This window comes from Ursus americanus, chromosome 15 (assembly GCF_024610735.1).
Source record: "Ursus americanus isolate L20-20 chromosome 15, mUrsAme1.1.p, whole genome shotgun sequence".
NCBI classification, from domain to species: domain Eukaryota; kingdom Metazoa; phylum Chordata; class Mammalia; order Carnivora; family Ursidae; genus Ursus; species Ursus americanus.
The window spans coordinates 14249911-14276481 of NC_142141.1; positions in this window are offsets into that span (position 1 = coordinate 14249911).

Below are 26571 nucleotides of genomic sequence, written 5' to 3' on the forward strand. Positions count from 1 at the left end.
TTACTGTCATTTCAGTTCAGTAGAATGAATCAGAATAAACAATCCTCCCTGAGACTGATATCAATATGGTGTATTTGTCAAGTGTGACCTTGGGCTCAGTAGGCCTGAGTGAAACTTTTGGCTTTACTTACTTGACACATTACCAAAGCTTCAGTGTAATTATCTATAAAGTGAGCGTGCAGGGGGTACTTCCTATTTTAGTCAGTACAACATTCAGTCAGCTCCCTTCCAAAAATAACTTCCTGAGTTTTTCTGGGAACTACCTTCCCTTAGATTCAATGTTTGTTTCAGATGAGGATGAACCCACTGTGTGGGTTCAGAAGCAGGCACATGATTTAAACATATTCAAAGAGTATCAGTGGGTAAGCTGCAGTGTTAGGATCTTAGTTGGAATTACTGGAAAAGCTACTGGAAAGGCAAAATTTGCTTCCAGATAAAGTCAGTGTAGTGGAAAACAAAACAACTGAAAGAAAGAGAGAATCCATACAGTATTATTTGGGCATCTGACTCTGGTGCCTAAAGCCAAATCATCCCATTACAATTGCAATTCATAAATAAATAAATCGCATTTATTTTTTTTCCAAAAAGAGGGATGAATACTGAGTAAGATTATAACACTCATATTCTTCTTGTAGGAATTTTGTGCATAAAAGTATTTGCCATAATGTCTGGAAAGTAAGTACTCAATACAATTTGTGCTACCTGAGTCAATCTAAATCAATGGTTGAACCTCACTGACACTATGACCTAAAGATTGAGGGACCATAACCATCTTCTACAGAATATTTTCCTAGCAATAAAGTTCTCTTTGAATAGATGATTTGGAAAAGTCAGGACTGATCATCCCAGGAAACTTCATTGAGATGTATTTATAGAGTGCATTCCATGTATCAGATATATATTCATTGCTCCAAGGCACTGTCCATGTTCCCACCTAAAGCCAGACTCCCCTTGCCAATATCAGTGCCAAGACTCTGTGGGACAAACAGCATAGGATTTATAAAAGAACGTTAACACATATAAATAATACATATTTTTAAAAACCTGTATCCCACAAGAATTACAGACATTCTGAATTACCTAAAGGTAATCTACCTAAAGGTTTTCACCAGTATCTTTGGAAGGAAGAACTGAAAAATATATCTAATTTCACTGTTTGAGTCCAGACTATCTTAAACTTTTTAAACCCCCATCATTTCCAGAAAGTTTTGCATTTAGAGTACTTTAATTTTGTTAGATGTAGATCTGGACCAGGAGGCAGATATCCTATTTGACTGTTTCAGATCAATAGTCTGGTTCCCAGAGTGGGCATACCTGGGAGAGCAGCACACCTTGCAGAATGTTACCTTGAAAAGCTCAGTCATCTAAATCAGTTACACCTTCTGTAGACCCCTGCGTGTGGAAGCATACGGGCTCAACAGCACCTACCCCCAAGTTCCTGTGCAATATTTCTTTAACATGGAGAATTTGACTTCACAAATGGCATAAAAAATTGCATCTTTCGGAGTCTTATAATAGAGCTGTTAACATATTAGCAATCTGTTCGCAGTCTGGACTGTCATGAGCAAGAACCTACGCACAATATGAGCCATCATTTATTTTTGGCCACACCAAGAACGTACAACATTTATTTTAATAAACGAAGGCAAAAAAACCCCAAAAACCAGGTTGAGATGCACCGAATGGGGTACTGCGAGACAACAAAACGTTGTTGACTCTTTATAAGGACAGAGGACAGGCTGGGAGCTTGCAACTTGTTTTTAATTTTCACAAAAATAGGCAAGCCACTCTCTTGGTCACTCTAGGAAGAAATCACAATTACTGTTACCTTTTTTTTTTTTTTTTTTTAGTGGTGATTGCTTGATGCCATTATTTACAGTCTACAAGAATTGCTTTCCAGAAAAGATTCTGTTGGAAATATGCCACAGAATGCTTTTAGCTAAACACAAAGATATTTTTATTCCTCTTAGGGATAGTGAGGTCTGAGCCTGTACATACAGGTACATGATTCTGGCGAAACATTTTAAATGGGAAACTATCTAGGGCGAAGGTGTCTGTACCATAGTAAATTTGGGTAGTTCCTGCAGAACATAGCTCATGTCATCTGACCTGTGCTAGCTGATAATTCTGAAGGGAAGAAACCCCCAAGACTATTTGTACACTAATGCGCATACAATAATTAACGTGCTATTTACCCTTAATTTTTGAATTTTCGTGTCTCTGTTGGAATCAGAGGAAGAAAATGGCTTGGAAATCAAAGGCTGGAGCAAAGAAAACCAGACAGGGCTTTAGTGTGAAAGCAGAGGCTTGATGTGCAGTGTGCAGGTTGTGCTTGCATAAGGATTACATATTTTAAGTGGATTGTTCTAAACTCCAAATATGATAGAATTTGTGCAGGAGAATGACCATCCCAGATGGGAGAGCAATTTCAGGCACAGTAGCTGGCTTGGTAGAGAGGTGGGACTAGATAAGAGGCATCATTAGTGTAACAATCTGCTGTGCAAGGTGAAGATTGCAGCAGCAGAGAGCTCCTGTGAGCTTTCTACAGGACAAGTAATTTTTCTGTTTTCTTTTCACTTCCTAGTAGAAGTAAACAAATAACTTACTCTTTTCTCTTTCTTTTGAAAAGTTTCTTTTTTTTTTTTTGCAGAAGCCCATAAGACGTTGCTCACAACCACACCTGTTTTCCTGAGAATCAGCTACTGATCCCATTCTCTTTGATTAATGTGAAATTTGAGTGAAATGGCCTGGTTGGGATGAGTCCTGAAAAGATGGAACACGCAGTGAGCGTTGTTGGTTTGCAAACTGGAGCCTGAACACAGAGGCCAAGGAGAGACTGAAGAGACAGACCTCACCAGATTGGTAGGCGGTAGGTTTAATAAGCAAAGGAAATGACATACAGGCTTGTCTTGGATGCTGCGAGTCAAGTACCTCTCTGCATCTGCCAGCCAGAATCTTTAATGTTTGTACAGAGGTCTTAATGAGTCACATAGTCATTCCAGATGGTCTTAGCAACACCTTACTCCCTCGAGTCTCCGTCCCTGAAAACAGTTCCATCTGTGGGATTGGTGGGAGGAACGTGCATACCAAGGACAGGGCATGGGATGAGGAACCTCAGATTGCCTGGGTGTAGCACGCGGGTCAACCAGAGGTCACGTCCTCTTGATGACCTCTTCCAACAAGTGTTATTTATTATTGCAAATTCAGGGAACCTGTGGACAAGTATAAAATCTCATAGGTTATAAGGGCTAGAGTTCAAAGAGTTGCAGGTACCGGGGACTGAAGTACGAGCTGAGCTCTGCGCTTACAGAGAAAGAAATGGTGAGCTGGTGAGCAACGTTTAGCGTCCAGACTGTTTTGGGAAGTTGTTGAATGGAAGGGTCCAATTAATTTTAAAGGCATAAGATATGATGAATGTTTAGTCTATGTAAGAGGGCTTACTCATAGAGTTTACAGTCTCAGTCCAGTTCTTATTGAGGAGGTATTTGTTTCTTTTAGGAAATTATGTGGGCATAAAGTTGATTAGAATGGCACATATGTCAATTTATAAGCTTATTTTAAATAAGCCAAAGTATAACAATCTGCAGTAAAGTACTTTATTTTGTTCTTTTCCGAATTCATCAAGAAAATGTGCTGATCAAACATTTTAGGCAATGTGTGGATTTTTAGATTGTTATAAAGTGATTAATTTTGTAGAACTATACTTTATCTTCTGGAGATAAACTGACAAGATGACTGTTTCAGGACTAGCTACTCATTCATCTCTGTTGTCAATTAAAAAAAAAAAAACCACAAAGTAAGAAAAGACTTTTACAGGTACTTTTAGAATTTTATCTCCTCAATCTGATCAGTAGCCAACGCTTTATTCAACCATGATTATTGACTCAAACCAATTAAACTAGCTTTGTATTTCTTTTTCACTGGGAATTTCTATCCACTTTATAGTCCACATCTCTGTAGTACTTTTGCTTCTTAGATGATCTCTCTTGGTTTGCTTATTTTACTTTTTGCACCTTTTGAAACTAGTAAGATAATTTCCAGAGAGAAATATTTCTGAATTATATTTTTAAAATTGGTTATCAGTTTGAAAAATACATAAAAACAAAGTATCAAGGAATTTGTTAAGTTCTATCAGGCAGTTATAATCTCTAGTTTCAGAATATCAAAAGCATGAACTATTCCTGTTCTAATAGTGGGTTTTGGGGAATAGGATTTTGCATTTTGCAACTTGTTGAAATCATTTCTCAATCTTCTGTTAGAGAAGCTGCTGTTAGACCTCTGAGGGAGTAACTTGTTTTGCTCTTGCCTTTTATGTACTACTGCTTAACTGGCTTTCCTTCGTTTAGACCTCTACGACAGCTATTGTAGAAGAAACTAAGAATGGGTTAACAATAACGTTAGAAGTTAAAATTAGTCCAGTAAGCCTCATGAAAAACAACTTGATTAGAGCCCCAGAAGGTAGAAAATAGAAATGTCCTGCTACTCACAGGTATATCCCAGCCTTTCTTGGTTAAGGCACAGGTGTTACTAAGTCTCCAATGAGTGTAGATTAAACTGATAATGAGATTCACAATAGCTGTGGGGAACGATGTATGAGAATATCTTGTTTACCAGCTGCGTAATCTTGGTTAAATTACTTAAATTCTTAGCACTGAAGGTGCTTTAGCTGGAGAAGAGGCATGATAACAAATTCTACATCTGTGGGTTATTCTACAGATTAAATGAACTAATATTGTAACATGTTAAGACACCACCACTATTTTAGAGGCACTTCATTGTTTTTGTGCTGTACAGAGAAAAATTACAAACACATCAGCATAAAAAGATCTAGTGCCTCAATATACCAGTCTTCATTAGAATATTCAATTCCCACTCCTAATTCCTTTTTCTCCTTTGAGAAGAGAAATGGAGTAGACCATTCTCTTTAAAATGAAAAAGAGGCTTTAAGAATATGGTCACTAGTTGTCTCACTGCCTAGGTTTAAATCCTGACCACCATGTACTTGGCTGATCTGAGGCAAGAACGTTAAACAACATTTCATTTTTCTCATTTATGAAATAATACTACCTAACACACACAGTTTGCTATGAGGATTAAATGAAATAATGGGTAATGGCTTATCCATACAGTGCCACTGTAAATTTCCAAGGATGCTATTTTTATTATTGTTAATGTTATATATAGCCAGTTGGATAAAATACTAAATCAGTATATGACAGAAAGGTAAGATTTCTCGCCAAAGTTGGACTGGTTAGATGTCTTATGTCTTTTGATTTAAAGAATGGTTTCCCAACATTTTTTTCATTACTGGCACACCTATCAATTTAGTGATTGGTGTAAAAGAGCTAAGTAACATGAATATAAAAATCAATCTAAAAAGTAGAAACTATGTCTTCTCAGGTCACCTAGAAACTAATAACAATATATTTTAATATGTAAAATTGGGTATTTATTACTGAGGTGATTTTTCTACAATTTAAAATTATTACTTGGCCTTGTACAAAATAGATCAAAATAACCTTCTATAATTTTGCCCTCAGGTTGCAGTGCTGGAAGAGGAAGCTCTGTGAAGAACAGAAATGGAACCAGGTAAAGATAATCAAGGGATGAAATGTACCCAGGGTGCCTTAACAAAGCCCAGCTGCGAAAGAGTTTGATAGTTCTTTTTCTTTTTTTTTTTTTTTTAACGCAACAGCTTTTGTTTATTTTTTAAAGATTTTATTTATTTGAGAGGGAGAGCATGAGAGAGAGAGAGAGCAGGGGCACTGCATGGGGCCTGTGGGGAGGGACAGAGAGAGGAGAAGCAGACTCCCCACTGAGCCAGATGTGGGGTTCCATCCCAGGACCCTGGGATCATGACCTGAGCCAAAGGCAGATGCTTAACAGACTGAGTCCCCCTGGCATCCAACAGTTCTACTTTGATGAGAAATGGGGATTGATTCACAGGAGTGGAGAATCTGCCTTTCGTACTCCAATGTTTTTTATTTCAGTATTGCAGTATCTCAGTTCCCTGGACAGTAAAATGAAGGAACAGATGATAGATAGCCATCCAAAGGCAATATTGCTCTTAAGCACCATTAATATTTTACATTTACATTGAAATAGCAGGCGGGACTTCTATGGTGATTTTGGCCATAGGGCAATGCTAAACCCGGAGAGAGAAGCCCTTTGAAGAGCAGCACCCCAAGCTCTTTCAGCAAGATTACTTTGATGATTGATGAATCATAACCGCAATTACTGTACTTAATTCCAAAAATTAAAGTAATACCTATTTTCTTTCAAGTTTTGTGATCGTATGCAGCATTTTCCCAAAGAAATTAGAACTTATTTGTTACTTACCTCTGGTTTTGCATGCATCACCTGCCCTTGTAGAATTCTAACATGGGTCTGTGGGTCTATGTGACTTGCACTCACCTGAGGTATGCCAGTGTCCTTCTAGTACCCAACCGTTGCATTTTCCGGACCAAAGAGTAACGTCCTCTTCCAGTGTTCTGGACTCCGGTAACTTGTGTCCTTTTTTCTAAACCACAAAGAAAATGTGGCTCTTTCTGTATTTCTCTCCACAGGAAGGCCATTTCATTAATGCTCTCAGCTTTTGTCAGGGCTCGGATTGCTGTGGTGGATATTTTGAAATGTCTGGTCATTCTAATTCAGTCACCCAAGGCCTTTCAACTTAAAAATTGTAGCTACGGAATATTTTAATTTCAAAGGAACAAAACTAAGCTAGTTGTCTATTCTCCTTGGGAAATGTGGCAAATGCTCATGCATACTGGGAAAGAGTGCAAGGGCAAGAAAATGAGCCTTACTGGGTCAGAATAACTTACAATGCTGTTGATAATGTAATCTTAGTTATTGAGGGGCTATTAATTTTTGTTAGATACCCAAATTATTGGACTTCAGATTTTCGGTGAGAGCTAGAAAAATGAAAAAGTAGTTAACTGTTGTTGAAGGCTGATTGTAATGGAAGAAAAACAATTTTCCCTCTAATCTTCTGAGTTCTTGGCTGAGACCCCTGTAATAAAAGACATGCTAATAAGAGAAAAACAAATGTTAATAAACATGTATACTTCCATGCATATATGGGATATACGAGGGGGAAATGAGTAGCTCCCCAAGGTGGCTTAGAATTCAGAATTAAATACCCCCCTAATAAAGGGGAGCAGGGATGTAAGCCTCCAAAGGATTTGGAGGATCTGTCTTCAGGCAGATAAAGGAAGTTCAAAGAAAACCTCCTCCAGCATTTGCTGGTTGTTCTTTTAAGTACTTAACTCTCAAAATAATCAATATACCAAAGTGACATATTTTGGGTAGCACGTCCTCAACTCTAGAGTCCTAATTTAGAGTGGTATATTGTGCTACCCTTCTCTGATCACTGGTAAGATCCTGTGCTTAGGACTTTATTTAAATTCCTTCATTTAATTTTTGCAGTGATTTGTAGTCTAGGGCTTTTGAGATTCATTAATTCTTATAAATTATTTGCAATTAATGGTAGCTGACACACAGTAATTGTGCAAAAAATGGTAGTGTTAGTCTTTTCCTTATTCATTACAATTAGGTGAAACGAACATACATGAGCATAATATACATGGTCATAAAATTCTGCAATAGTCACAACAATAAAAAGTTCAAACACCTTTGAATGATGGTTGCATTTGAAATATAAACTGACTTTGGGGAAATACTTTTGACCTGGACACTTGAGTTGTATTCACTTTTATTATGTACAGATCACTTTGGTTAGAAACAAAGACTTTTTTAAAAAGTGGCCTTTGAAGAACGTGTAATTGGGAAGAATGAATGAATTGGGAAGATGCCCTAAGCTTGCAAAACAATTACAGAATAACAGATGTTGATGTACCATCAAATGCTAAACAGTAAGATACAGGCAATATGGCTACATAGAGAGTTTGGAAAGTTTTCCTTGAAGAGCTAAAGCTTGTTTAGGTCTTCAAGTTCGAGAATTTAGGTGATTTTATTTTAAAGAGAAAAAAATAATACTCAAGAATTACTTCTCTCCATGGCAAATAGTGGGTGATGAAGTCTTAATAATGCTTAACACTACGTATAAGTTACTGTATAATCAATTATTTCCTGCCTGGGTATCAAGAGAGCTGAAGCTGGCATCTCACTAGGCAGTGCCCTCCACCCCACAATTCCTCGAGTATTGGTTGAAGACAGCCCACTAACTAAGAGTTGATTTGCTATGCTAAAACAACAGTGGAAGATCAGAACAGATTTTAGGCTGAAGTAAATCTGTTAACTTCAATAGCATTTGAGACTCTGCCTTGCTAGTTTCCCTCTCCTTCTCTCTCCCTTCCTGCCTCTGTCATTCCCTATTAATACTTAATAACTTTCAAAAATGAATTGAGGCCACTTACAAAAAATGCTCATGAGTTCTTGCAATCTTGTAAATTATCTGCAACATCTGCAAATTGTCTTAAACATGACAGGGTTTCTAAGGGTGTTCCCTGGACATAGTATTTTTCCCACTCTGTGTTTTTCTTGTCATGGATCCCTCTTTCTTTGGTGTTCTTCCTTTCTCCCTTTCTGTGGTGAGCAGAAAATGCCCTTCCCCCTCATTTGTTTTGTTAGAATTTTCAGAACCTATGTATATGTTATGTTACATGGCAAAGTGGAGTTAAGGTTATAGATTCAATTAAAATTGTTGATCAGTTGACCTTAAAATAGGGATACTATCTTGGATTATCCAGGGACCCCAGTATAATCACAAAGGCCTCAAATGAAAGGATATAGAAGAAGAGAATGATAGGGAGACGTGATTATAGAAGAAAGGCGCAGAGAGATGCCGAGTTGCTAGCTTTGAAGATAGAGGAGGGAAATCCTGAATCTAGGAATGTGGGCAGCCTCTAGAAGCTGAAGTAGACAAGGGAATAAATTCGCCCCTAGAGCCTCCAGAGAGAAAGGCAGCCCTGTTTATACCTTGCTTTTAGCCAAGTGGTATCTATACTGGATTATTAACCTACAGAATTATAGTGCCTTGAAAATGTTTATTATATTACATTTGTGATAATTTGTTACAGAAGCAATGGGAAACTAATGCACTTCATAAATCCAAATACTTATTATAGATTCCATGATAAGTGTTTTATTGTTTTGTTTTTTTAATGAAGTTCTGTAGATTTCCCAATTACTGGGTCTATGATTTATATATAGAAGCAATTTAGTTAATGTCTGATGGGTTAGTTATTGAAAGGTGGAAAAAATGGTGATCTAGGTGTTATACTGGGTTGAGAGATTATGATGACCAGAATATATGGGAAGGGCTGGTTTATACTCAGTAGAAATGTACCTGAGATATACTGGTAAGAAATGGTACTAAGATGGATCTGAAATCCAGCTAAGAATAAAGATGAAGTTAAGAACAGCTAGAGCAAATCAAGTACTACTACCTGCATCTCGGTTTGCTCATTTGTAAAATTGGGTTAACAATCATACTTACGAAGTTGTCCGGAGGCTTAAATGGCATAACATACATAAAAATCTTAATTGTCTGTAATCCAGTGAATCTATCGATAAATGGTAACTTTCGTTATAATGATTATCTATGTATACATTTAGGATGACCGAGCCTGTGATGTTTGGTGTTGTGATACTACCATGAATTGAAGCTAAAAAATGCCCTATTTTCCTAGTGGTTCTAAAATTGGTAAATGCTGCATTCCACTCCAGTGCAGTCTTGCAGAGCATTCTACTTAATGGCACAGAAAGAGGTGTTAATTTTAGCTGTCACAGCTGGATATTTATTAAATGTAAGCATTTCATCAGCAAGAACAGGAATTTCAAAACCCATGCAGGCATATACTCTTATATAATTAGAACATATAAGTTATTCACATTTCTGTTCCGCATGGGTTATAAAATTATGGTATTTATACACAGGAAGATCTATATATATGTATATACACACTAAGCTCTGGGGATTAAAAAGTGCATAATATAACCTATAGCCATTAAAAGGCACTTGTTAGATATACATAATTATGGTTGAGGACAAGACTATGTAATAAATTGCTAATTTTGTGTAACAAAAAACTAGAAAATATCCTGTCAATAACCAAATTTTAATCTTGTAATTGAAAATGATACTAAAAAGATCATGGTAAGAGGGTGTGATGGAGGTTAGAATAACCTAAGAAGGCTTTATGAGGAACTGGGACTTGGATTTTGAAGCACAAATTGGTAGAAATGGAGGTGGCAATGTCAGAAGGGAGAAATGGTATTAGAAAAGGATCAGAGGAAGTGTGACCATACTTAAAAATGGGAGGTATTAATAATTATCCATCTCTAAGGGGAGTTGGGCGTAGCGGACTTCTAGAAATGTTTCCAATTCCTAGAAATTTTGTTCAAGCTCCCTAACCACCTTCAATGAGAACAGGCCTAGTGTTCAGTATAAGGCCTGCAAAACCTAGTGCTATTGTCTTTGTCATAACTACCTGGGCTCTTGCCTCTGTCTTCATCTTTAATTTATGGGTGCTGTACTTGACTTGTGCTGGAAAAAGAGAAATGAAAACAAGGGAAGAACATCAGGTTTAAGCTTAATCCAACCACACTTTTTCATGACTTCTCTGAAGATGTTCAGGCTCCCTCTCTACTAATTGGACCTATTACATATAATTTGACTGTTCAGAGGGTTTTTCCTGGAGAAGGAAAATAAATGAAGAGCAAAATGCAGATGTTCAAGTATCAAGTCTCATTAATTAGATACATATTAACTAATTCTAATAGACTACTTGCTGTGCCTCAAGGGATTGATGGAGAGGTTAAAGAGACTTTATTTTATGTCCTTTTTTTTTAAATTTTTTTTAAAGATTTTATTTATTTATTCTTTTTTTTTTTTTTAAATGATTTTTTATTATATTATGTTAGTCACCATACAGTACATCCCCGGTTTCCGATGTAAGGCTCGATGATTCATTAGTTGTGTATAACACCCAGTGCACCATGCAATACGTGCCCTCCTTACTACCCATCACCGGTCTATCCCATTCCCCCACCCCCCTCCCCTCTGAAGTCCTCAGTTTGTTTCTCATAGTCCATAGTCTCTCATGTTTCATTCCCCCTTCTGATTACCCCCCCTTTCCTTATCCCTTTCTTCCCCTACCGATCATCCTAGTTCTTATGTTCCATAGATGAGAGAAATCATATGATAGTTGTCTTTCTCTGCTTGACTTATTTCACTTAGCATTATCTCCTCCAGTGCTGTCCATGTTGTAGCAAATGTTGAGAACTCGTTCTTTCTGATAGCTGAGTAATATTCCATTGTATATATGGACCACAACTTCTTAATCCAGTCATCTGTTGAAGGGCATCTCGGCTCCTTCCACGATTTAGCTATTGTGGACATTGCTGCTATGAACATTGGGGTGCATATGGCCCTTCTCTTCACTACGTCTGTATCTTTGGGGTAAATACCCAGTAGTGCAATGGCTGGATCATAGGGTAGCTCAATTTTTAACTTTTTAAGGGACCTCCACACTGTTTTCCAGAGTGGCTGTACCAACTTGCATTCCCACCAACAATGTAGGAGGGATCCCCTTTCTCCACATCCTCTCCAACAATTGTTGTTTCTTGCCTTGTCTATTTTTGCCATTCTAACTGGCGTAAGGTGGTATCTCAGTGTGGTTTTGATTTGAATTTCCTTGATGGCTAATGATTTTGAATATTTTTTCATGTGTCTGTTAGCCATTTGTATGTCTTCATTGGAAAAGTGTCTGTTCATATCTTCTGCCCATTTTTTGATTTGTTTATTTGTTTCTCGTGTATTGAGTTTGAGAAGTTCTTTGTAGATCTTGGATACCAGTCCTTTATCTGTAGTGTCATTTGCAAATATATTCTCCCATTCTGTGGGCTGCCTCTTAGTTTTTCTGACTGTTTCCTTGGATGTGCAGAAACTTTTAATCTTGATGAAGTCCCATAAATTCATTTTATCTTTTGTTTCTCTTGCCTTTGGGGATGTGTCATGAAAAAGGTTGCTTTGGCCAATGTCGTAGAGGTTGTTGCCTATGTTCTCCTCTAGAATTTTGATGGATTCCTGTCTCACATCGAGGTCTTTCATCCATTTGGAGTTTATTTTTGTGTATGGTGTGAGATAGTGGTCAAGTTTCATTCTCTTGCATGTAGCTGTCCAATTTTCCCAGCACCATTTATTGAAGAGACTGTCTTTTTCCCACCGGATGTTTTTTCCTGCTTTATCAAATATTAGTTGCCCAAAGAGCCGAGGGTCCATTTCTGGGCTCTCTATTCTGTTCCATTGGTCTATGTGTCTGTTTTTGTGCCAGTACCATGCTGTCTTTGTGATCACAGCTTTGTAGTACAGCTCGAAATCCGGCATTGTGATGCCCCCAGCTTTGTTTTTCCTTTTCAACAGTTCCTTGGAGATTCGGGGCCTTTTCTGTTTCCATACAAATTTAAGGACTGTTTGTTCCAGTTCTTTGAAAAATGTCCTTGGTATTTTGATCGGGATAGCATTGAAAGTGTAGATTGCTCTGGGTAGCATGGACATTTTAACTATGTTAATTCTTCCGATCCATGAGCATGGAATATCTTTCCATCTTTTTATGTCTTCCTCAATGTCTTTTAAGAGTGATTTATAGTTTCTAGAATATAGGTCCTTTACGTCTCTGGTTAAGTTAATTCCAAGGTAACGTATGGTTTTTGGTGCTATTGTAAATGGGATGGATTCCCTAATTTCTCTTTCTTCGGTCTCGTTATTCGTGTATAGAAATGCAACTGATTTCTGAGCATTTATTTTGTATCCTGCCACGTTACTGAATTGCTCTATAACTTCTAATAGTTTGGGAGTGGCTTCTTTTGGGTTTTCCATATAGAGTATCATGTCATCTGCAAAGAGAGACATTTTGACTTCTTCTTTGCCAATTTGAATACCTTTGATCCCTTTTTGTCGTCTGATTGCTGTTGCAAGGACTTCTAGTACTATGTTGAATAATAGTGGTGAGAGTGGGCATCCTTGTCGAGTTCCTGATCTTAAGGGAAAGGCTTCCAGCTTTTCCCCATTGAGAATAATATTTGCAGTAGGCTTTTCATAGATGGCTTTTATGAGATTGAGAAATGTACCTTCTATTCCTACACTCTGAAGGGTTTTAATCAGGAAAGGATGCTGTATTTTGTGAAATGCTTTTTCGGCATCGATTGAGAGGATCATATGGTTCCTGAGTCTTTTCTTGTTGATATGATGTATCACGCTGATTGATTTGCGAATATTGAACCACGCTTGCATCCCAGGTATGAATCCCACTTGATCGTGATGGATAATCCTTTTAATGTACTGTTGGATTCTATTAGCAAGTATCTTGTTGAGGATTTTGGCGTCCATATTCATTAGGGAAATCGGTCTGTAATTCTCCTTTTTGATGGGGTCTTTGCCTGGTTTGGGGATAGAGATAGAGACAGCCAGCGAGAGAGGGAACACAAGCAGGGGGAGTGGGAGGGGAAGAAGCAGGCTCCCAGCAGAGGAGCCTGATGTGGGGCTCGATCCCATAACGCTGGGATCACGCCCTGAGCCGAAGGCAGGCGCTTAACCACTGTGCCACCCAGGTGCCCCTATTTTATGTCCTTCTGTCCTGTTTTCTTAAGTTTTATGATAAGGCCCAAACAATAATATTGTATAAATGTTCCCATCTGGGATGGATAAAGCATAATTTTCTTGAAATTAGTCATTGTCTTATCCAATTGGAGTTTTAAAATGTGCACTTATTAGTGTATTATCTTCATTATTTTTGCCATTGTTACATACCAAAAATTTGTTACTCAATACTTCTCAAATCATTTTCCTGGTTTATTACATAAATGTATTGTAAGGGAAAATTTTATGTCAATAGTAGTGGAAAGCTAGTATTATTTTCTCTGAATAGAAGTATGTATTATGCAGGAATAATAAAACTAAGTATTACCCAACCCTACCTTTAAATATGGTTACTTCCTGAGGATGGAGTCAGAAGCCCTCACTCTCCTAATTAAAAAGCAAGATTTATAAAAGTAAGAGCGACAGAACTAAAACGATACGCATTTCTCATGTGATTCATTATTCAACACCATATCCAGGTACCACATAAACCCATCTGGCTTACTGCTGGTGTTGTGGGAGACAGTAGTGAAAGGAAAAGAAGGCAAAAGAAATGATATAAGCCTATCCTTGCACAGCTGGCCCGTGACCTGGTTCTCTTTTGCATATGCCACAAGCTTTATATAGGCTTAAAATCCCCATTCTCCACTCTGACGTAGGTAATTTACACATAAATAATTTCTGTAAGATTACTGTTATATTACAATTTTATTGCTCTATAGTATTTTAACCCTATTAAAACTGGTCCATTCATTTATTCATTGAATCTTTAAACAAGTATTCATTGTCAACCAAGTGCCAGACACTTTTCTAGGTACCAGAGATTGAGTAGATGAACAAAACCAACAAAAAAGTTCCTGCTTTCATGAAAACAATTAACAAGACAGATGATAGATATGTACATAAATCAGTTATAAAGCAATATAACTTGGGAAAGAGGGGCATAGGGAATTTAAAAAGGGATCGGCAAGAAGGGGCTCAAAGAAAAGGTGATGTTTGATATAAAGCCTTAATTAGATGAAGAGTAGAATTAATCCATGGATGTTAAGTATCTCAGAAGAATGTGAGAGGCAGAAGAAAGAGTAACCACAAAACCCTTGGGTATACTTAAGACACAGCAAGGTTTTTGCGGCTGCTAGAGTAGAAAGAGAAAGTAGAAAAGACAAAATCAGAGGTAATGACAGGCTAGATCACTTAGGTATTGTAAGACATTGGATGAATTTTCACTCAGTGAAATAGGAAGCCACGCAAGGTCTACGAATAATGCCTTGAGGTACATTTTCAATGGTCATCAGACTGTTATCTAAATAATGGATTGCTTTACTGTTATGAAACTGCAAGGTATCTGAAGATGGGAAAATAGATGTCTGTTGCAATGATCCAGGCAAGAGACTGTTGACTTCAACCACAGTGGTAACGGAAGTGAAGAGTTTTCTGAATGTATTGGAAAATAGAGCCAGCACAATCTGCTGGTTAACTGAAAGGGATGAATCCAAAGGTTTTGGTCTTAGCAATTGGAAGGGTGGCACTCTTAATCACTGAGTCGGGTAATATTGTGGGAGGAACAGATTTTGGTGGGGGGGGGTGCGTGGGGTGGATGAAGAATTCAGTTTGGGGTATGATAAGTTTGAAATATCTAACAGATATCTAAGTGGAGATATCAAGTAAGTAGTCGAGTATTTTAAAATGAAGTTCATGTGAGGAGGTTAGGTTAGAAAACTAAATTTTGAGACAAGAGCTTATAGATAGCGTTTAAAATAGTAAGACTGATTAAATCACCAATGTAATCAGCTTCTAAAGGTTACAAAAGCACCATGGACTGACTTTTATTTAGTGGTTGGGGATATGAGGTCAGATGAACAAGAAGGATGGAAAGTGACAAGTAATGTAGAGGGAAACCTGGGCATATGTAGCATCCAGAAAGCCAAGTGAAGGAAGTATTCAAGGAGGATGGATGAAATGTTAAATTTGCAGAACTTCAACAATGATGAGGCCTGACCCTTATATATTGTTTGAAAATATAAAGGTCATTGGTCACTTTAACAATAGCCCTTCTTTAAAAAAAAAATAAAAGTTTTATTTATTTTAAAGAGCGCACAGGGTGGGGAGGGGCAGAGGGAGAGGGAGAGAGAGTCCCAAGCGGACACCACACTCTGTGGTGTGGAGGCTTGGCCTCACCATCCTGAGATCACGACTGTGAGATCATGATCAGAACTGAAAGCAAGAGTCTGGCTGGTGCTTAACTGACTGCACCACCCAGGTGTCCCAACAATAGCACTTCTAATGAAGGATTGGAGACCACAGACTGATGGGAGGGGATCAATAGAGAATAAATGAAAATATTGGAAAAAGGGAGTATATGAAACTTTCAAAGGGTTTTGCTGTAAATGAGAATGGAATATTGGTGTTACAGGGGTAAATAAGGTCAAGATAAGGTTTGTTTTACATGATGGTAGAAATTACAATGTATGCATAAACTGAAGGAAAAAGGATTTATGAGAAGGAGAAGAACTAGTCACAGGATATAAGGAACCTGCTGGATCCATGTTCTTGAGTAGGCAGAATACAGGATCTAGTGCATAAATGCAAGTTAGTTTTTCATACGAATACGGACAGCTCATCTGTAATAACAGGTAGAAACAGAAGGATCATGTGGGCTCAAATGGTCTCAATTCCATAATTCAAGCAGTTTTCCATTTCGTACAAGGTATAGGACTTTGGCCTTTTTCTGCATTTTGTATCCTAGAATACCTTCTAGGACACAGATCAAATTTTCCTCCTAGGAGCCTTTTTCAGTAATAAAAGCTCATACTTTCAGTGGTCTTTTCTGAACTCTAATAATACCTATTAGTGGTTAAAATATAGTTTATTATTTAACATATAAAGCCTTGTTTTGTCCTTCATTTCTAAGTTAAAAGCTGAAAACTTCAGTAATGCATTTGTACAACCACTGTGTAAATTGATAGATTTTTTTTTAAGAACGCATTTCTGTCACTGTTTTTCTAAGCTGCCTCTGCAACTTCTCAAGAGTTAATTCCTTCCCTCCTTTTGCCTATCATATTTTGTCCATTTCTTCATATTACCAAATCTCAAACTCTACATTGCAAATATTCCCGTTGATCCCCCCTACTGACTCTTTAGGATAGGGATTGTGTCTTATTTATATTTGCATTTCCAAGTATAAGCAGTTTGTCTTGTACATCATTGGTGCAGAGTTTATAAATGAAAAGATAAAACAAAATGCTAGTGTTATGTTTAGTATGTCAGTATGTGTTGACTGGATCAAACCTCATGATTGCTTCCTTTGATTTGAAATCATTATGATCTTATGAGTACTAAAGGTGGCGATTTCATTTCCCAAGAAATAACTAAATGATAGTATTAAGACATAGGAAGATGATTTATCTCTGACAAACAGTTTGTACCTTTATTACAGTAAATATAAGTCTTACTGATAGTGGTTTCCATCTAGGAACGCCTCTTCCTTGGGCATTTCAAATAGTGTTTCTCAATTTCATTGATGTTTTTTGTTTTATTCTCTTCTGTCCCAATTTCACTTTCCTCATTTCATGGAATCACACCTTTGCCTAAAGTTTAACATTACCGTCTGTATTATATGTGTCATTATATTTGTTCTGGGCTAATATAATGTTGTCTATCATAATAAGATTTTAGAAAATAGAAAATTAGAAAAGAGGAAAAACTTAGAAAAGAAAAATATGTGTAGGTTCCATCTTGCATATCAAGGTAATTCTGCTGAGAGTGGATTGTTGATTGAGATTTGTGAGGCAGCTTCAGGTTTAGTGGGAAAGTTTACTGAGATAATTTGTATTTGTCATATAATGATTCTATCATCGTTCCTTCAATTCCCTTAATGAACTAAACTCTAGAGTTTTCTGGAGACTTCCTCTCTTCTGGAGCCTTAAATGTCAAGAACATTCTGACTCGTCTTTTTGCTGTAAAATCCTTCATTGTCCTATGTTGGTTAAGATGTCATTCCCTCAAATCTTTTTTTTTTTTTAATTTTTATTTTGTTATATTAGTCACCATACAGTACAGCCCCAGTTTTTGATGCACTGTTTACAGTTAGGTGCCCATCAAAAGATATATTCCACCTCTGCGTTGAATATTGTCACGATTCTTCTGTGATAGAAGAATTTCTCTGGCAGACGATTTTTGAAAAGGCATACTCCTTACTATGTAAAGCTTGACTATCTGTATATAGTTACTAGTCCATTATGGGACAATGGGTATTTCAGAACTGAACCAATCTGTCAAACCCTATTCCAATTTGAGATCATTTTTCATCTATGCAGTGAAAACTTATTTGATATAAAAAATGGACTTCAAATATTTTACACGGAATATCTAAAATTAATACTTTGAGTGTGTTTAATGTATTAAAGAGAATGTATTAAATATGTACAGGCATCATTATAAAGGTTTGGAGACTTAGGTTTGAACAATGAAGGGATTATTACTGACTGTGCAGCTGATTCTGAAGACAGCCCTACTGTATTTAAAAACAGCAACAGAAACCAGAAGAGATACAGGTATCTTTAGATACCCTGAAAGGTAGTGGTGGAAGTCTTGCCAGCTTTTAAAACTTCCTAATAGGGATTTTGTGTATTTCTTTGTTGTCCCCTTCTTACAAAAGGGGCTCTTAATTTCCCTTTCATAATAGGAATACTGCAGTGAAAATACATTCTGGATGAGGGGAAGTCTTTCAAATTTTAGGAAATTATAAGATTAGGAGCTCTCCTATTAGGATATTTTATATGCTCTTCCACTAAGATTTTGCTTAAGATACAGGCTCATAAATCAAGCTTTAAAGGGCCCATGAATTCCTCTTAACTCAAATATAAGTTGCAAGCATAGATGGAGAGCCTGCTGGCTAGAAAGCCTGAGGGAGCAGAGGAATGAAGGTGTTTGTGCAGTGTTTCAGGAAAAGACTTTATCTTTTGTGTGGTGTTTGTGCTTTATGAGTTGACTGGATATTTAATATGTAGACTATTGACAATCCTTAGAGAAATACTTGATAGATCCTTCCAACACTGGTATAAAAACATTATTCCTTGGTTGAAGCAAAATTGCTGAGCTCTAGGCCTAACTCCCATATCAACTAGTTTTATTAACCTTTGGCAGATGACAATTGTTCTGTCTCAACATCATCTCTTCTCCGGAATAACTAACTAGCATATTATGGCATGGGACACCTGTGAGAATTAACTCTGAGGTACAAAACTCTTTAAGTCTGATGTATAACCACCCCCAAACCCCCAGCTCCACATTCATGTAAATTTTATCCTAAATTAAAAAAAAAAAAAAATCAGCCACAAATAGAGACCTGAGTGTAAAAGGAAAGGAGGTGTCACTTTTGGGATGACAATGTACCTAGTCTCCAGAAAAACAAGCAAATAATCATTTAAAGTCTTAGGAAATTGCACTATGTGGATACAGAAATGAAGAAACACTCCTTTAAGAAAACACAGTAAAAGTAAGAATAGTACGAGTCTGGCATTTGAGCCATGACCCATTTTCTACTTGTCTCTCCAACTGTTTGGTGGAAGCTCCACTACACATGAGTGTATAGGCAAATGTGTCTAAGACGGTGGGCCTCATGTCCCCTAAGGTTTCAATCCAGGCTTACCATATCTCACTGTCAGGTGAAGGCTTCCAGCACTTCTCATCTCCTCCAACACCTTGTTGAAGAGACCAAATTCAGAGGGAATGCAACTGAGAGTCCAAGAGCTCCCTCCCTCCATCCATCTTTACTCACAGAGCAGGGTGTCTACCTCAGGCACAGAAGGCTAAGATTATTGGAAGCCAACCACCTTTGGCCCAGCTCAATCCTAAGGCTGAGGTTCCATGCAGGAAGTTGCAAATCAAGAAGATGAAAGTTTCCTTCCGGTATATCTTCTCAGAAAGTTTGCTTAAGGAAAGAGGCAGTCAATAAGAAAAGGAACTAGAAAGCTCTCATGGTATGAACTGACTTCATCTGAAAAAAAAAAAAATAGGGAAATTAAAGCTCATGAGTACTTTCAAAGACAATAGTGCCTCTTAATTATGCTCTGTGATATTCAATGATGGGTGTATGTCATATTTTTGTACAAACTCCTAGAATGTACAACACTAAGAGTGAGCCTTCAGATAAATACAGACTTTGAGTGATTATGATGTATCAATGTAGGTTAAGCCGTGGTTAAAATACATATACACCTTTCTGATAAGTGATGTTTAAAATGAGGCTATATGATAAATAGGCTGATAAGATTAGTTGTATATGATAAGCCCTTCAGGAACCGCTCAAAAGTAACTCAAAAGCGTAGTGAAAAAATCATTAAAGGAATTAAAATGTTACACTTGAAAATACTTAATGCAAAAGAAAGTAATAAAGGAGAAACGGAGGAACAACAACAAAAGCCGTGAAACATAAAAAAAGTAAAATGGTAATAAAAAATTCAACTATATAAATAGCATTAAATGTGAATAGACTAATCAAAAGGCAGAGCTAATTAAACCAGATTAAAAAAATAAACTAATCTGTGTGCTGTCTAGAGCCACACTTGTAAAAATTAGAAATAGATTGAATGGAAAGATACCATGCAAACTACAACTATGAGAATACAGGAGTGACTATAGTAACATCTGGCAAAATTGACTTTAAAATTTTAAAAATGTTACTAGAGATGAAAAGCACTATTGTATACTGAAAAATGGGTCAAATTATCAGGTTATAACAATTATAACCATTTATGCAATACAGTGAAATCTCAAAACACATGAAGCAAAGGCAAACAAAATTGAAGAAAGAAATAGACAATAATGTTCAGATTCCATTTTTCAGTAATGGATAACCTATCTAGAAAGAAGACCAATGAGCAAATAGAGGTACTGAACAACATTACACACAAACTAGACCTAACAGACATATTTAATACTCCATCAAATAAGAGAATACACATTAAGTGCACATGGAATCTTATCTAGGATAGATTCTATGGTAGGCTAGACATAAGTCTTAATAAGTTCAAAAATATTGAAATCCTAAATTATTTTGGGCCACTATGGAATGATACTAGAAATCATTCCAAGTATCAGAAGAAAACTTGGAAAACTCACAAATGTGGAAATTAAACACTCCTTAATAATCAATGGGTCAACGAGGAAATAAGGGAAATTAGAAAATATTTTGAGGCTAATGAAAATAAAGATAAAACATACTGAAACATACGGGTTGCAGCCAGTGCAGGACTTAGCGGGAAGCAGATAGCTGTTAATACCTTAAATAGAGAAGAAAGATCTTAAATCAAAAACTGTATTTTCAACCTGAGGACATTGGAAAAAGAAAACAAAACCCAGGAGAAGTGGAAGGAATGAAATAAAGATTAGGATGAAAATTAATGGAACAGAAGGGAAAAACAATAGAGAAAATTCAATGGAGTTGGTTGAAAAGCTCAACAAAATTGCAAACCTTATAGCTAAACTGAATAAGAAAAGCCTCAGATTGCTAAAATCGGAAATGAAAGTGGGGGCAGTACTACCAACTTCACAGAAATAAGAAGGATTACAACAGAAGGTTGTGAACAAATACAGACCAACAATTTCTATAAGCTAGATGAAATGGATAAATTACTAGAAAGATACAAAACATAAAACCAAGGACAAAGTTGCCAGGGAGCATTTTCATGCCTGTCTTCCAGTTCTTCAGAATCTTTAGAACAGACTGCTTAATGATCAAAATTCAGTAAATACAGGCTTGAATATTACCTCTCCAGCAGAGCATGAACTTCAGATCATCAGTGCTAACCTAGGGTTTTGCATGTTAGACCCTTGGTGACTATGTAATAGGGAAAAGAAATGAGGGAGTACTTAAAAAGACCTGAAGTATATGCACTGCTCTCTATTCTTCAGCAATTATAATCTAAGTCCTCATTTGTTGCCCATAGTATGTCACTTCCTCAGAGCTTTGCTTAAGTTCTATTTGGTGATTTTCTGCCATTTTTAATACTCTTCTGATAATTCCTATCTAACTTGTCAAAGCCCACTTTCTGGTCTGAATGTTACCAGATCCTTCCAAGCAAACCTACGTTTTCCTTCTCAGAATGTCGTGACTATTCTGTTACTTCTATATTATTTAGAGCTTAACCACAGTGCACTCGTGTTTGGGGTTGTATTCATGTCTGTCTCATGTTGTAAATTATAAATATCAGGAAAGCTGGAACAGTTCTTAATCATTTCCCTTCTCTTTACAACTTCCATCCCCAGATATACTATAAAGATCTGCCACATATAGAGATGAAAATAATAAACTTTAAAAGTATAGGCAAGAAAATAGAAATGCTAAAAAAAAAAAAAAAAGTTTTATAGTCCCTTAACTCACTAAGATTCCCCACCATTATCAGGAATATTGCTTTGTCTTATCCACAATGAATACCTGTTGCTTTTAGCAAGCCGAGAGAAATTGGGGGACATTTGCTACCAGACAGATAACAGTAGGAACAGTGATAGCTAACAGGCACTGTGCTAGCTTTACATACTGTCTATCTCATGTGATTCTCACTATGTGAACTTTCTATCTTACAAATGGGATTCAGAAAGCTTAAAAGTGTAGCTGAACCATACTTTTTCAGCCAAATAGGGAAGGGCATCATATTTGAACCCAGGTCTGTTTGATTTCTTAACCACTTCAAAAAAGTCATGGTTTTTTGTTTGTTTTTGCTGGCATATTTACCAGCGCAGAAAAACCCAGGGTTATACAAGAATGAAATGCAAATGTTTGCTTGAGTTTCTGACTCCTTGTCTGGCTCAATTTACCTCCACAAATCAAAACAGAGATGATCCCCAGATGAGCTGAACAGTTCGGAATAGATTGTGACACAGTATTTCTGGATTTTCTCCCTTTACCCAGGACCACGCCAATTTACTTTGATGTTGCATTAGCAATCAGATTTTGGCAGCTTCATTTGTAGTACACACGTGTCCTTTTATGCAATAATAAGGTGAGAAAATGATGATTACAGGATGTCTTCATAATAGACACTTGAAAGCTGAAACATCTATCAAGTGTTGCCATATCCCTAATTAAAAATGTTCATGTATTTATAGAAAAAATACTTGCTGAAAACAAAGATGGTCTTCTTCCTGCCCTGGCCTATGTTAATCCTATGCCTGGTACATGTTCAAAGAGTAATGGAAAAGCTATTTCTAAAAAAATTTGAAGGCAAAAAACAAGTATGTTTTTAACAAAACATTTGTCAAAAATAAATTTATAAACTATGGAACATAGTTTAATCCCCAGTATGGCATAGTGAAAAGATCTGTACATTGGAGCTGGAGGATTAATCAACTTTAAAATCCCAGCTTTCATAATTACTAGCTATATAACCAGTCATTCTAATTGCCTGGATTCTTTTTTTTTTCTTAATTCATCTATTTAATAGATAATTTCCTTTAAATGTTTTTCATAGAGATTAAATGAGTTAAGCTAAAAAGTCATACTTCAATACCTGAAATAATATTAAATTTGTTAAAATCTTTGATATCTTTTTAGAAGAGTTAAACAGCAAAATAGCCACTAACTGATGCCTATGAGAGACATTAAATATATATGTAATGTATACAGAAGATAAACATGCAGGCATACCTCAGAGATACTGTGGGTTTCATTCCAGACCTCCTCATTAAAGTGAACATCACCCTAAAATGAGTCAAACGAATTTTTTAGCTTCCTAGTGGACATACAAGTTAGGTTTACACTATACTGTAGTCTGTTAAGTGTGCAAATGCATTACATCTAAAAAACCAAAAACACATCTTCATTAAATAAATGTTTTATTAAAAATGTTTTGTTGCCAAAAATGGCTGTCATCTGAGCTTTCAGCAAGTCACAATCACTGATCTCAGTTCAGTGCCGACAGACTTTATCTATGCAGGATTGCCATAAACCTTCACTGTGTAAAAAAAAAAAACAGTATCCAGGGGTGCCTTGGTGGTTCAGTCAGTTAAGCATTTGCCTTCAGCTCAGGTCATGATCCTGGACTCCTGGGATCAGGCCCCACATCAGGCTCCCTGCTCAGCGGGGCCTCTGCTTGTCTCTCTTCCCCACCCCTCCCCCTGTTCCTTCCTCCACCCCCCCAATAAATAAATAAAATCTTAAAACAAAAAACCAAACAAAACCTAATATCTGTGGGTGCCTGGGTGGCTCAGTCAGTTGAGTGTCCAACTCTTGGTTTTGGTTCAGGTCATGATCTTAGGGTTGTGAGATCGAGCCCCATGTAGGGCTCCACGCTAAACATGGAGTCTGCTTGGGATCCTTTCCCTCTTTTTCTCCCTTATGAATCTCTCCCTGCTTGTGCACACTTGCACATGCTATCTCTATCTAAAATAATTAAATAAAAACTTTAAAAACAAAAAACCCCAAAACAAAACCCACAATATGTATGAAGTGCAATAAAATGGAGTATGCCTGTAAAGATGATAAATTCATGTTGTTTGTAATTGTATAAACTATATACAATAACACAATGCATGTATATGTACTCAAAGAGGTAAAAAGTTATGCTAAATTATTAAATGTATAGGGTTTAGAACCAAATATTTGAGTATAAATATTGCTCTCCAACCTACCCTCTTTGTGACTTTGAGTAAATCACCCAAATTTTGAAAGCCTTAGTTTCTTCTTTAAAATGGGCATATTAATAAACCAGCTGCTTGTGTTTTTCTGAAAATATGTTTAATATAGTGCTTTGTACACAGCGAATACTCAGTAGATGCTAGGCATTTCTATCCTCTTCACTTAATGAGGAGGCAGGTTCAATTAGGTTGTTTTGCCTGTGTTCCAGCAGGTATGAATTAGCAGAATTGGGATTTGGGTTTGCTTTTGTCCAACTCTAAAACTTACCCTTTTTCTCTTACAACATACAACCATTCACAGTCAGCTGGCTTATTTTTCCCATTCATGCATGGAGTTTTCTCTTTGCGACCTCGTATCTCTTGCCCACAATGATACTTTTCAGTACAAAATGTTTTAATTGTGGATTACCAGTAAAAAAAGCAAAAACAAAAACAAAAAAACAAACAAAAAACAAAAAAGACATTTCTGTATGATAAGGTTCAAATTTGCTTTTAGTTGGCTTTCTCTAAAAATTACACTTGAAACCATTGGGAGGATTTCAGTATGAGAATAAAATCATTGAAGAATGATGGTAATGCAATGTCAATTGATAGCAAGCATAATTAATAGTATCCATTGTAAAAATATGTATAAACTTTGCCTATGAATAGTTTTCATTAACAAAATATGATCCAGTAATTATATAGTGATTCTGCATTTGCTATTAGAATTTATGAATATTACATCATTTTATTTTTTTCATTTTGTGAGGTAGGTTAGAGAAATGCTATTATAGACAGGAAAGAAAGTAAAACTCGGGGAAATGATAGGATTAGGCCAATATTGCAGAGCTAATGGGTGGTAGATCTGAACTTGAACCCAGACTGCCTTACTGTGGTAAAGCACCCCTTTGGGTATCACTACTATCAAACCCGAGTACTTTATGCAAACTATCAAAAGTGCTTTCCACCCAGTCATATCCAGTTTTAATACTGGTGCATTTCTCCCACCTACTGACCTTTATTTCAAAAACGGATGATTCGTGGCATTTGAAATAGAGCAGTCATTGTTCTTTATGCTGAACATAATGCTTATTTAATGTTGACATAATAGAGACAGACTAATGCAGGGTGTACAGTTGTTATTGCAAGGGATCCAGAGTATATTTGTGCATGTTAAATGAAGGATGAGTTTCATGTGGCCACCAGTGGGAATGAACCATGACCTAAACTGATAAAGTGGGAAGTCTGTTTAATGTGTTTTGTCTGCTTTTAATGAGAAGTGTTTTCATGTCATCATCCAGACTTTACATTATAGCTGAAATTAGCATCCCTCCCACAGATATCCTTTCTGTACACACAAAATAACAGGAAGAAAATAAAACACTGTGTGATATGTTCTTAATCCCAAATACTGAGTGGCACGGAAAGAAAAATATGCTTTGCTTCTCGGCACACCAAAGGGTCCGCTTATCAGAAAGAAGTTGCAAAGAGTTGACTGGAGATGCCTGGATAAACTCTAACCATCCCCAAAGGGGGAACAAAATCACTTTATCAAAATGACAGCTAGGTAGGCCATGTGATCTTCTGTGCTGTGATTTCTATGCCATGGCTCTTTAGTTTCCTAATCAAAATCTCTTAGGCTTGTTGCCCTCTGCTCTGTAAATTCTGGTTCTGTTTGTATCTAAAGGTTTTACCCACCTGGAGACACAGACTTGATAAAACATAACAAAGATTCATTAGATAAATCAGTGCCTGAAGACTCCTGTAAATATCTCTCTGGAGGATGGGATGGGATAGAATATGGAAGATCTAGACAATATCTTATTCTTATATTTAACAATGTGGGTAACAGAATGTGGGGGTTAAAATTTTAGGCTCTGGTGCTGGATCCTTTTTCTGCTATCATCATGTCCTTGGACAACTTAACCTCTCAATTCCTTTAGTTTTCTGATTTCTAAATTTATTATGTATAACCAATGAGGATTTTTGAGGATTAAACAAGGTAATCTATTTAAAATACCTAGAATGCTAGTTTTTGGTATTAAAAAGGCCATTATTTGGGACACCAGGGTGGCTCAGCTTTTTGAGCAGCAGACTCTTGGTTTAGGCTAAGGTCATGATCTCGAGCTCCATCGAGCCTCACCTGGGGCTCTGCACTTGGCAGGGAGTCTGCTTCAGATTCTCCCTCTCCCTGCTCACATTCCTTCTCCCTCTCTCTCTCTCAAATAAATAAATAAATAAAATCTTCCTTAAAAAGCCATCAGTAAATGCTAGTTATTATATCATTTGATTCCTACAAAAAACATGTGAGATCAGCACATTAGACAGCATTGAGTCCAGTTCATAGGAAG